This window comes from Patiria miniata, unplaced genomic scaffold, assembly GCF_015706575.1.
Source record: "Patiria miniata isolate m_02_andy unplaced genomic scaffold, ASM1570657v1 HiC_scaffold_25, whole genome shotgun sequence".
Classification (NCBI taxonomy): Eukaryota; Metazoa; Echinodermata; class Asteroidea; order Valvatida; family Asterinidae; genus Patiria; species Patiria miniata.
In genome coordinates, this window is record NW_024037064.1 from 7,568,123 (window position 1) to 7,580,380 (window position 12,258).

At 40.3% G+C, this 12,258-nt stretch overlaps 2 long non-coding RNA genes across 10 annotated transcripts; both read left to right on the top strand.

Annotated features, from left to right (window-relative positions):
* Positions 1–462: 462 nt before the first annotated feature.
* LOC119733281 lies at positions 463–1,130 on the top strand. The gene is made up of 2 exons (XR_005271738.1): positions 463–668; positions 1,083–1,130. It is a non-coding gene; the product is annotated as an uncharacterized LOC119733281 (long non-coding RNA).
* A 1,047-nt stretch (positions 1,131–2,177) lies between these two features.
* Positions 2,178–11,245, top strand: LOC119733282. 9 transcript variants are annotated; one of them, XR_005271741.1, is made up of 9 exons: positions 2,178–2,600; positions 3,116–3,209; positions 3,394–3,614; positions 3,970–4,047; positions 4,539–4,648; positions 5,548–5,813; positions 6,400–6,487; positions 9,738–9,825; positions 10,131–11,245. It is a non-coding gene; the product is annotated as an uncharacterized LOC119733282 (long non-coding RNA). The 9 variants fall into 9 exon arrangements; XR_005271740.1 differs by having other exon boundaries at positions 2,180–2,600; positions 3,511–3,614; positions 4,539–4,683; XR_005271744.1 differs by having other exon boundaries at positions 2,180–2,600; positions 3,511–3,614; positions 3,974–4,047.
* Positions 11,246–12,258: the final 1,013 nt, after the last annotated feature.

Here is a 12,258-nt window from a genome sequence, read left to right on the forward strand (position 1 = left end):
ACAGAGAAACTCTGAAAATCACCTCCAATTAGAAGTTGCCCCTGGATGAACTTTGGACATTAACAGTACAGGCAATACTGCTGCACATCTGAACAGTTTGGAACAAAGGATGGACATGAACGTTTGGTTGAGTATTGCAGTTCTCCAGTGCGGACTCGTTGCAAACTGCAACATAACTTGATACAATCGTCTTGGAAGCACAACTGAAGAACATGCCTACCTTGAACTCCATGCAATATTGGAAGTTTGTTTGGACACTTGTTTGGAAGGACGATGCTTGTTTGGAAGGACGATGCGTGTTTGGAAGGACGATGCTTGTTTGGAAGGACGATGCGTGTTTGGAAGGACGATGCGTGTTTGGAAGGACGATGCTTGTTTGGAAGGACGATGCTTTTTTGGAAGGACGATGCTTGTTTGGAAGGACGATGCTTGTTTGGAAGGACGATGCTTGTTTGGAAGGACGATGCTTGTTTGGAAGGACGATGCGTGTTTGGAAGGACGATGCTTGTTCGGAAGGACGATGCTTGTTTGGAAGGACCAACTGGAACCTTGAGGAACACTGCCCGGTGTGGGAGATGTGGAATTCTGGTGACTTTCTGATGTTGGGAGAAGTGGAATTCGCCATCCTCGCTACCTGTGGATGCCTGTATCACTCGGAAACCTCGGAGGTAACCCCCCCCCCTCCCAAAAAAATAATCATTGTTAATTGTCAGATACTTAAAAAGGATTTTGCTGATGCTATAGCAATGCATCATTTAACTAGGTTTGGGTTTGTTTCACAAATTAACATATGTTATGGGGCATGACACTATTTGTCATTCTAAAAACAGATTGGTTAAATAACCAATGTTGGTTAAAATGTATCCAACCAACCCGATTAGTTCAACACATATTAAACAACTGTTGGTTAATTCAACCAATGATTGGTTATGTTAACCAATCTGTATTTAGAGTGTAACAAGGCAGATATAATGAATCTGGTATTTTATAAATTTCAGCTTTTTATTATTTGACCAAAGGCAGTACAAGGAAAATACTTCAAATTAAATGAACATTAATTTATTTGCATTGATTTTCTTCAGACGTGAACATGCACAAGAGACCCCCGGATTGTGAAAGTGTACAGTTTGCAAGTGGAGTCATTCGATAGATTGTTCGGAATCATCGGCACAGGGGGACAAGGTTGCATGTAAACTGAGGTGAGGTAACCATTTGCTTTGCAGGGCCACATGCACTTGTCCCCCCCCCCCTCCCTCTTGGATTGTGACCGTTTGCAAGTGGAGTCATTCGTTGGATTGTTCGGAATCATCGGCGCACGGGGGACAAGGTTGCATGTTAACTGAGGTGAGGTAACCATTTTCTTTGCAGCTCAAGGCCACATGCACTTGTTCCCCCCGGATTGTGACAGTTTGCAAGTGGAGTCATTCGTTTTGTTCAGAGTAAGTCAAACCACAATTCTTGTACTTTTTCATGTGCAAGCAAATTTGAATCTATCCTGATTCTATAAAGTTGAAGCAACTGCAGTACATTATTATGTTTTTAATATGTGAACCAATTAGCGCGGCAGTTTTTAGCAATTTTGTAATCAAATTTCTCAATAAAAACCCTCAAATTTGCTTGTACATGTATATGTTACATGAACCATCCTGGAATAATTTCAGTTTAAACGATGTTTTGGAAATAAGCACAAAATTAAATTTGTTTGTCGGGATTTTGTAGAAATAAAGGAAAATTGGGAGAAAACATTCTGCAATGCATTTATCAGCCTAAATTTTTAACAATTACTTTTTTTTTTTTTTAAACAGACAACATTTTAGTTAATGTTTTACTTAAACAATAAGAATGTCCAGGGTGGTTGACATATGTGTTTGTGATGTACTGGTTGGTGGTGGGTGTGTGCTTGTTATTGTGTGGGGTGTAGGTGGTGGTTTGTGTGGGGTGTAGGTGGTGGTTTGTGTGGGGTATAGGTGGTGGTTTCTCCACAGGTGCTTCGGTTGAGGTGCGGGGTAAACCCAGTTAATCGGAGTTGGACTGGTTCTCCGATTGAGGTGCGGGGTAAACCCAGTTAATCGGAGTTGGACTGGTTCTTCGATTGAGGTGCGGGGTAAACCCAGTTAATCGGGGTTGAACTGGTGCTCCGATTGGTGCGAGGCAAACCCAGTTTCAAGGGACGGGTTGCGTCCGCGTGAATGCTCCGGCATCCACGTGGGGCGTGGGTCCTACGCAGCGGCCTGGAAACCCTAGGATGCCGTGCCATAAAGGAGCAGGTAGTGCGTCCCTCTTTATAGGGGTGTGGCCCTGTATTCACAGCCGGCAAACGCTGCTACTTCCTATCAGACCGCATGAACCCGTAATGGGGGATGGACTTAGGGGGGCACGCATATAGGTTAGGGTACTCTCCTGATCCTTCGGGGTTGGGGGGGCGTACCGGACAGTCGGCAACTGTGCATGGCCCTCCGGGGCCGGCCTTTTGCCCAGCAATGGACCTGACGATACTGAAAGCGTGTTTGGGGCTGGTATCCTGGGACCTTCACGTGGTGGCCCTGTTTAAACTAATCTTACCAGGATGTGCTTCCAGAAGGGTTACATCTAAAAACAAGGTAAGATTTTAAGAAGGAATGACTTTTTGAAGAAATGTGAAATTCAATTAGCAACTTTTGAAAAATGAATTCTCAACAAACATCATAATTATTGCCGATCAGTCAAAATGGACTTCAATTTTAGACCCCAAAAAACATTCCATTTGTTTCTGGGATTATTATGTTTTCCATCAAGTAAACCAAAGCATTCTGTTGGAGAAAGATTTTAAAACCTTTTCTTACAATGGAAAACAATCTTCAGAGTGGGTCAACAAAGGCCTTTTTTTTTGAAAGTGAAATTGATTCCACCTCTCAAAATTTCACTCCAGTTTTAACTCGGCATTCTGAATCTATAGCTTAAAAATTCTGGGCACGCTGAATAAAGAGAACAAATAAGTAAAACAACACAAATAAAATTGCTTTTGTGTTTATAATTGGAAATACAAAATTTGTGGACAAGATTTGTGTGCAAAATGTACTTTGAAAACTTGACCACTTGAATGATTGTTTTGTTTTGTTTTTGATAACACTGCAAGGTACAAGCTACCACGGATGAGAAGCTTACTGGAGAGAAGTGGGAAAGTAGCGATGAGCCAACGACTTCAGGGGAATCCAATCGTCCAATCCAAGGTGAGCATCTGATTGCAACTGATCCATTATAGACAGCAAAAGGAATGGAGAAACATCTTCAAACGGGCTGAAATTACGATTGGACATTTGTCTGTGAACAAATCAAATTCTGTTCTTTGAAGTGCATTCTAAATTAATGGCTTTTGATGCTCTGCATGAGACGTTTTAAAATTGATTTTGTCAGGTCAGTTTTTTTTCTTCGGCAAATTGAACAGTTTCAAAACTGAACAACTTCCAGTTTAATTGATTAATTTAAAAAAGAAATTCACCAATTTGCCACTGGATAATGTTGTTTTGCAAGTTATTTTGTTATTGCAGTTTAACCCCCCCCCCCCCCCCTCCCCACTGGAGATGAGAGGCTGTAGAGGAATTTGTTGTGATGACAATGAATCATTCTAATCAAAGGTGAGCAAAACATCTGACTGAAGATGATCAATTCAAGACAGCAAAGGGAACGGATAAACCTAAGAAAAGGCTGAAATTATGATCGGACATTTGCCAATTCAGAGGTCCTTGTCAGAGCAAAATACATTCTCAAGTCAGATTTTGTACTTTTCACATGCATTCTAACTTTGGAAGGAATTGATTCTCAACATGTAATGGTTCCAAAATTGGTTTTGCAGTGCATTTTTGCAAATTTATTTAAAATTCCCCTGTTTGTCAAGAATTATGCTTTCTGGTCATTCTCAGCCCTGATCATTTATTTCCTTCAGATATCAAACATGAATTTCTTGTTTTTCTTTCCTTCCTTTCCTGATAGTCAGTATGGGCTCTGAGAAACACGCAGGAGACAAGATCTGCCGCAGTCATTGTTAGCAAGAACTACCAGTTTAATAAGGTCTCTGATTTTGCACTTGTGCTTTGAAATCAAGGAGCAATTGTAGTTGACTTCCAAGGTAGAGAGTAGACTCTCTGCTGTGGTCACAAAGATTTACACATGTGTATTTGAAGGACAGTTTTGCAAGTTGTAAACATATTTTTCAAACTACGAATGATTCGCTGATTGTGCATATGCCCTGAAAGTGTCCACTGGTTCTACCTCAGAAATTGCTTTCAAATGTGGTCATCCGATTATAGTCTCCATAATCTCTTGAGATCAATTCAAGTCTGCATGTCCTCTTGATAGTAACTACAACATTGATGTCTTATTTTTGATGAATTCAAAATCTTCTTTGTAGTTGAGATGTTCTGAAATTCTGAAATTGTCTGATGATCCACTATGAGCCCTGTCTGATAAACACTATTCTAAGACCCCACTGTTCTCAATCCAATTCAAGTTGACTTGACTCTGATATGCCTTTTTGTTTCTATCTCACATCTTCTCTGCAGGTGGTCCACACAGACAGCACGATAGCCTTGCAGAGGAGAGCGTTTCTCACGAGTGGATTTACAACTGACTGACCAATCAACCTTCATCAGAACTTTTTGAAGTAGTGGTGGTTGGAAAGTGGTGGTGGGAAAGCTCGGTTTTCAGGTTTGAAATGGAATGTTGTTCTAGGTTACCACTAGTTAAATGTTTGGTATTTTATAAATGTATTTATTTTAACTGCATGCAAACACATAAAATTGTGATATTTTCTCCAAGATGTTTGATACTTGTGTAACGGAAAAAAATGGCTCACTAAGAAAAAGTCCTGCTTGATATTATTATGTCGCGATGTACTTCTAGAAACTGGAACAAAAAAGAAAAGGAATCAGGGAAACCAAACAGACTTCTCAAATTTTGAATTTAGTCTGATTAAAAAGGAGATCTTTCACACACAAAAACAATTTGTATCCTTAAATAAAAAAAAAACAGTCTTCTTAACTGAAAGAAATCTCAATCTGGATCAAACAATGGAGAAAAATAAAACTTTGCCAAGGATAAAAATAATAAACAATTGGATAAAATATTAGGAGAATAAGAGAAAAACTAAGGTATAAACAAATGGACAGTAGGACAAAAGTATAAAGCCACACAGCATTATTGGAAAATGACTGTAAAAGCACAGCAATGATCTACAAACCAATGACTCCACAAGCAGACAAACCCAAGCAGGAAACAACTCCAGTTAGGAGGAACTTATAATGAAATACTGTGAACTATAAACTGCTGGTCTGCTGGCTACAACTAAAGTGTGGCTTGTAGGCCTGTCCATTTTCAAATAATTTAGTATTTGATGATTTCAAAACTGCTCTTAACCGAATGTTTGAATATTAGAAACTTGCCGATCAAGTGTGACACACGCAAGCTGCAGCTGCCTTCCTAGCTGGTCAACAATTGCATATAAAGCATGCTGGTTACAAATGACATGCGTTGATGGTATTGTCTCCTTTTCTTTGTCTGTGGCATCCATAGGGAGGTTGCTGACAGCCAGGTGATGACCAGCATCTTTCACCAGTAGTCTCCTGGTCTTCCACTGCATCTCCAATTTCTTGCCACCACAGACGGATGTTTCAGTGAAGTAGTTATGCTCCAACCTCTCTGCCATCTGCCATGCGATGGGCGCTAGAGCACACCCCGTTGAGGAAGTCGGTAGCTAGGGGTGGAGGAGCAAAGTTCAAGTTAACAAAGCTGATGTTTAATGGTAGCTACTAGAGATCCTGGATGCTGACTCTGCCTAGGTAGGTGATGTTGAATACGATAGAAATCACTAGGGAAAAGTTCTATATGAACAGCATGTGAAGTGACAGTCTCTAGCAAGAGAAGTGGTTCTGAAGATTTGAAGATTTAGTCAGTTATCTGTGACTGTCATCAGGAGAATGCCTAAACCTAAAGACAGGTGATCATTTAACCCCTTAACGCTGGCTGACGGCGGTGACTGCAGCTCAATGAAGGGTGATGAGCCAGGGAACGCTGTGGCCGCATTCCTGCTGCATTCATTGATGGGCAATATCCAAATGCCTGCATGTACACATTCAAACTCAAAGTGCCGCTGATCCGTGGCTGACAATACCAGCATCAAGGGGTTAACAGGTGTGGGACAGATCCAGTGTGGATCAATGAAGCAGGATTTGATAAAACAGCCAGCTTAGGATTGCATTAGATCAGGAATAAATGACCCACCAGTCTTAGATTTATTGACGATCAATAACATGTGGAAACACCTGTTATATACCTCCCAAAGAGCGATTGCGTGCCGGTTTGTGTACTGTCCCTATACTTACATATATAATTAATTTTAATGTCGCTTTTTATTTCCAATTCAAGGTTTTCACAATACCTGGACCTAAAAGATGAGCTGCTTTTGATGCTGAAATGCACTGACACGGCACTACTTTGTGACATCACACATCAGGTAAATCCTCACTGTTTTCACAAACTGACATGTACGCATGTGGAGTCAGTTCCTGAAAACCGTGTTATCAATAATTTCAGTTTCACAAATTGACATGGGGGTGTGTGCACGCACTTTAATAGTACACTGACTCGTAATAGAATAATGTAGTTTTTTTACCCAATGAAACACAAGCATGTGATGGAAATACAATATAAAATCGCTTTGAAGGGTTCGACACAAATTTACGGCATCCATTTACTTGTGGGCTTACACAAAAAATGAATTTGAAACCTTTTAACTGATGACATTAAGACCGGTTTCAGTTCGTAAAAAATGAGTGTCAGTTTGTGGTGTCTTTGACAACATTTCGATGCCTTTGGTTTGCTTAGTATGTAGTTTTAATTTTTTTTCAGAACTCAAGAACTAATAAATTTAAAGGATAAAATTAATGGTTGACTTCACATCCCTGCCTGCATCAGTGATCAGTTGCTTAAACTTTATTCAAAGTGGTTGTTGCATCAACTATTTACTTGAAATGGATCAGTAGAGGTTTTAGGCACCATTAATGGATCAGATCCTTGCTTGAACATTGTAGTAACCAAGTTGTTGTTAGTGCACCTTCTTCAGACGGCTCTGTGAACAAGTTCACTCATTCTGTAACTTTCCATTCTGTGTATGTGTGCTCACATGTCTTTTCAGCACATGTTTGTTATCTTGTTTATTTACCATTTCACTTGTTTCATAAAGTCAGGTATTTATTCCGGATAATAAAACTAAAAACGGTTTCAGCAAGTGTATACTCAGTGACATGCAACCAACCCCAGTTACTGGAGATCGCTTGAAGTAGATGCATGCAAGTTGTTTCTTCAGTCAAAATGTCCTACTTGTGATAGCGTCAAAATCAAACAGTTGGCTGAACTTGCAGACAGAATAATGGATGTTGCTGCTCCACAGCAGTCAGTCAGGGTCAACTCAGTCGCATCTACATGCACCCCTGCATCACTGACAGAAGTGCAACTTCTTCACACAGAAAAGCCAGCTGTCACTGCAAATACAACCATTGTCTGCAGGACGTCATCGTTCTTGCAGTCATTCAAGCAATCCACCACGCTCCCTGTGATGGTAAAACATCTGAGGGTCTTGGACCTGGATGACGGAAAACAACTCTGGAGACAAGCTGCTGGAGAAGAATCACTACACGGCCAATCTCCAACACTCGGCGAAGGAACACTCATCAGACGCCCCTTTGGGCAACAGTAAGGCGGATAAGGGGAGGATTCTGGCTCTGGCCCAACACTCTGGATGCATGCTTGAGAACCCCTAAGGGTAACCATATCACAGATGAGGGTGTGACCGGGAAAGTGCCCAACACTCCGTGGAGGAATGCTCAGGAACCCTAGGACAAGGGCCAGGCCAACGCCTGTACGTGGTACTCAAGATCATTCCTATGGCTTTTGGACTCCATCGTTACAGGCACGGGTCCATTTCAAATCCACAGCCTCCAATTAGATATTCAGACAATGAGACCAATCTTTTCCTATCCTGTCACTGGAATTGTGTCATGTGTCGGGAGAGCTACCACTTGCAGCAGACACTGACACAACACCAGCAGTACATTCTCTAGTTTCCTTTCACCTTGTATGTTTATCAGTGGGAGTTTGACTCAGACAGGCTAGCTGTTTCCAACCACTACCAAACTCACAAGTGCAGTGGGTCCATTTCACCGATTGTCTGGGCTCTCCTGCGGCCTCATGACACACCTTCCAAGCCTGTGGATATAACGCTCCCAGCCCATGGCTTGGTTGGTCAATTAATTACGACTGTACTGACATCAGCCTAACACTCTGTCTTCCAGGAGCACGAATCAGGGACTTCCCAGCCGGGACTGGGATCAAGTGAGATCTGGCCATTTCCCAACACTCCACGGATGAATGCTGGAGTTCCCTGCGGGGTTCTTCTAGCGTGGATGAGAGAGTTGCCCTGGTGCTCCAACACTCCGTTTGGGGCCCTTTGGTTTTTCATATCACAGATGAGGGTATGTACATGTATGTGCTGGGGGAGCAACCGAATCCATGTGACTGATGTGCGGCGCTGGAATTCCATCACAGCTAGGTGAGGGAGCAGGCCAGGTTGCTTTTGGACTTGGCCAGCAAGCTGCGGCTTACCTTCAAACCAATGAAGTGTGTCACTCTGTCCCTGGAGTGACGCAGAGGTTGGTGAGTGCTTCCCTCAGTCTACAAAGTGCAAGGCAGCGATATTCCAGCACTGACTGAGGAATTATATCGTTACTGTCACGTCCGTATCGGGTCGCAGAAGAAACGAGAACCTTGAGGCAGTGGTGGCCAAGATGACAGAAGATCTGGGCAAGGTGGAATCCTCTCTCCTGGCTTTCTGGCAAACGCTGGATGCACTACAAACTGCCATTGAATAGTGCACCTTGTATGTGTTGCCTGCCAGCAATTGCCAGAAGAAAAGTCTGAAGTGGCCAAGGGATGAGGTGGTGAGGTTGGTGCGGAAAGTTTGCATCCTTCCGACGAGGACCGCCACCAATGACATCTTTGCAGACAGAATGGTGGGCGGTCTGGGTCTGACGGATCCCATCCAGGATGCTGCAGTCAAACAGTCACGCAAGCTGTATGAATTTTGTCTTCACCTGGCAATACCGGTTGCAGTGTCTCCACCATGCAGCTGACTTCTGTCTTCTGCCGCACCATTCAGTTCATGAGCGAGTCTACAGAGGGGGACCTGGCCAACTTCAGCTGGAGCAGACAGATCTGTACCCTCTGGTCCCAGGCTATTATGGTGGTTGGCCTGTTGCGTATCTCTTTCAGTGGCTGCTGTTATGGCTCAGTAGTCGCACGTACGGACAAGGGGAAGGAGATACTCTCCAAGAGCATTACCACGGTTCTGCGGGCCGCCGCCCGAGAGTTTTACTCTGGTCAATTTCTCTTGTTAACAACCGACCGCAGCTGGTAATTTGAATCAGCCCTCTTTGGCACCCTCACTTACTTGGCTGCAAACACGTACACACCACTACCTGTCATTCAGAGCATGGTCCAACGATTACAATGCCAACTCAAGCTCTGTGATGAACACTCAAATTGTTCTGTAACTTTCCATTCTGTGTGCTCACGTGTATGAAATGTGTATCGTTTTGCTTGCCTCTAAAAGTCAATTATTTGTTTCGGATAATAATAACCAATGTCTACAGCCTCACAGGTAATTTACTCTACCATAACTTATCTATATTTCGTTTTTTTTTGCACAGTCTTTGATAAGACAGGACCTGAGTAACCTGAGTAAGTCATCAGGCGCCTGTTATCAGAACCACAAGAAGAGGAACGCATGTGTTTCAGGTGAGTTAAGAACTTGTTCAATATACTTGAGTACTTGCTTTTGCAACAATGTTTATGTGAATTATGGGTTGATGACAAATTCATGCTAAAATTTTGCTGTAGATGTGAACGCAAAGGGAGCTAAAATTCTAAACTCTATCTTCAAAACTCCTCCCTACCTATATTCTACCTATTATTATAGTTGTTCTCCCATTTTTGTGGAGCCTCAAAAGCCACAAAATCATGCAAAAATCTGAAAAAGAAATCATAATCTGCATGTATATATGTTACGTATATTCAATTTTCAATTTTTAATTGAATTTCAGGTTTTCCTGCTCTTACCAAGAAGACGTTGCTCTTGATGCTGGAATGCCCTGAAACTGCACCACTTTGTGATGACATCAAACATCAGAGAAACTACATTCAAGGTGCCTTGGGCCTATTTAGAATGTACTAGGCTGTTAAATGAGAAAAAAAGGTTATATGGGCAATTCCATGCTGGTGAAGACCAAACAATTATTCTACGGTTTGTTCAAGTTTGATTTGCTGAAGTGACACAATATATCTTGGCGTTTTTAAAACTGAAATAGTTTCGTCCCATGCGCGCACTATTTTGTGAGTTATGGTACACCATCACATCAAAGTCTGCAATGACGTCATGATGACTTATGGATGCACTGGTAAGGAATTTTGAATTGGTCTTTTACTATCTATTCAGTAATAATTTCTCTCAATTTTTTTATGTTACCATTTTGAAGGCATCTTTGTGAAAATGAATATTATTTTTTAGATGTCAATATAAGTCAGATTTTGCTTGAAAAATGAGATACAAATTTAATTATTTATAAGTCATAAAAAATTGATTTTTTTTTTGTAAATACCAACATTTTCTGAGCAATGAATTATTCTGTTCAAAAATTCTTAGCAGTTTGTTTACATTTTTGTTTGATGCTTAGGCCAGCCATGAAATATAGTAATGTCAGCCACATGTAATGTCATGTAACGTAGTGTCAGTCACATTATTGCACAGTCCGTAGTTGAGGAAAATACAAGTACACATGTTATTTAAGTCCATACACATACAAGTAGTAAACTCTTTGAACCAAAATGCAACTGAGTGCCAAGCCACTGTCTGAGCAACTTATATATTGTTCACAAAACAAGTGTTTTAAAAATTTAATTTGGACATCTGTAACCCTTTGATAAAATGAAAAATATATTTGTTTTGCTTTCGGGCACAAGTAGTCTATCATTGTCCATTCTGATGGGGTGGGGTGGGGGAAGTCTTCCCTGTGAGAACTGAATTATTGTTTGGCACCAAATAGTTTGATTTTCATAATTCCCTATTTATTACTAAACATTGGCTAACTTATTTCATTTGTTTTGTTGTTGGTACATTGGATAACTTTGGTATTGCTAGAAAAATAGCAAGTAAAATTGTGTTAATGTAAACATGTACAAATTATGATTAATTCTGTTGAATATTTTATATTTTTCAGGAAAGATGTAGAGCCAAGTTGCAACTTACTGCAGCAGAAAGAAAGACACAGCAGAAACAAAACTTGGAGGAAAAGGATTGTATGAAGACCACAAGAGGAACAAATGAAAGAGGAATACACAGAAAAGAACAGAACATGAGGAGTTTCATAAGTGAGCAGGAATAAAACTAGGAGAAAAAGTACTTAAAATTGAGCTGGAAATTGTATTCCACATTGAGACCTCAAATTGTTAGTAACAAAGAAATATGTATTAATTATGCAAGTCTATTTGTTTAACATGTCTATTAATTATGCAAATTTATTTACACGACTTTAATATTATTTAGGTCACTGCTTTATGTTCATTTACTTTTAGGTGTTGATGGTATGTACATGTAGGTTTTTATTACGTTTTTATTATTATTTTTTGTTTTTCTTATATTTTAATACTCTCTGAGTTTGGATATTGAAAAATTATTTTGTTCTTGTATACAGTCACTGTTGGAAATTATAAAGAAAATAAAACCTGAATCTGAACAGAAATTTTTCGATACACAATGTCTTATTTCTTAATTATCATGATTAATAAAAACTTTCATTTTACATCTCTGTACATGTAAACACTGTTATACTGGTTATGACATATATGATAAATAAAATGACATCCATTAAGCCTTTAACATGAAGAGAAATTTCAAATTTGATCTATCATTTGTTTCCTGTGTTACTTTTAATGTAATGTCAGTCACAATAAAAAAAGAGTTCTGTAAGCGAAGGACAGAAAAGATCAATGCGCTTACAGGTTGGAAAATGTAAAGAATTATATGATACGGCTGATTAGTGTACGCAAACATAATGGCGTGTTCAAATTTCTGTTTTCGGCATGGTGTCTCTACGTAAACCTATTGAGAAAGTCGCGTTATAATTTCTTATAATTTCTTGTCGCAAAAATGCTCAAAATTCACCGTACATCTTG